General features: G+C 35.9%; 1 pseudogene; it reads left to right on the top strand.

Moving 5' to 3' along the window:
* Positions 1–5: 5 nt before the first annotated feature.
* Positions 6–777, top strand: LOC114745953 (phenolic glucoside malonyltransferase 1-like; annotated as a pseudogene).
* The last annotated feature ends 379 nt before the right edge of the window (positions 778–1,156 follow it).

Here is a 1,156-nt window from a genome sequence, read left to right as displayed (position 1 = left end):
CCATATTCGAGCTCAAACGTGGGGATCTAAACAAGATAAAAGAAAGGGTGTTGCTGAAATGGGAAAATCACGAGACCAAAGAAGAAAGAGAAGACTCATCAAAACTTCCGAAGCCTCCAATTTTGTCAACCTTTGTGCTTACAACTTCTTATTTTCTATTCTGCATCGCAAAAGCCATTGACAGAAGTGAAACTAAGAGGAAGAAACTGTTATTCTGTTTCTTTGCTGATTGCAGAACAAGGTTAGAGCATCCAATCTCTGAAAACTATTTTGGGAATTGTGTGATGTCTCAGATAATAGAAACACAGCCAGAAGACTTCACAGATGAGGATGGGGTTGTCATCATTGCCAAGAAAATACTAAGAAAGATAAGGAAAATACAGAAAGAGAAAGGAGCGCTTGATGGAGCAGAGACATTGTTTTCTCGGCGTTCTTCGCAATCTGCAGAAGGAAACGAAGTTCAGTACATAGCCGTAGCCGGGTCGAGCCGGTTCGGGGTTTATGAGACTGATTTTGGATGCGGAAGGCCGGAGAAGGTGGAGATAACTTCAGCAGATAGAGGTATACAATGGCGATGGCAGAGAGTAAAGATGGTGATGGTGGGGTGGAAGTAGGACTTGTATTGAAGAAGCATGTGATGGATCAATTTGCCTCCTTGTTTCCAGCAGTGCTTGTGTCTTTTTGATTCCGGTCTGAGTTAATGGTCATGCACACGTTTCATCTGTCTTTAATTCATTTTATTTGTTACCTTGTATGCTCGCTAGAGCATTAATTCTTTTTTCATACTATTCCATTTAATCCTATATGAGCTTCACTTTTGAAGAGGAGTTTTTAATTTGGTCCAAAATATAAGCTTTGTTTTAATTTGTTTGAACATTTATTACTTTTTTTCTCTTATTTTTGCTTTTAGTTGAATGTATTTAGTGCTCACTCTCTCTCATTAATATTATCCCCATATATTCTCTTTTATCACTTTTTCATTTATTGCCTCTCTCATTTATTCTCTTAATAAATAAGAACAAATTTGAAAAGATATTTCATTTTTGACCTATTTATTATTTTTAACTAATTTAACTTCTAATTCGTTAAATGTAATTAGTTATTTGAAACTTATATATAGAACCGGAGGGAGTATATTCGTAAAATAGTGGAAATA

The sequence above is a fragment of the Neltuma alba genome, unplaced genomic scaffold (genome assembly GCF_004799145.2).
Source record: "Neltuma alba isolate B1F8T4 unplaced genomic scaffold, ASM479914v2 tig00000797_pilon, whole genome shotgun sequence".
NCBI classification, from domain to species: domain Eukaryota; kingdom Viridiplantae; phylum Streptophyta; class Magnoliopsida; order Fabales; family Fabaceae; genus Neltuma; species Neltuma alba.
The sequence above is the reverse complement of the archived record's forward strand: the minus strand, read 5'-3'. Positions and strand labels throughout refer to the sequence as shown.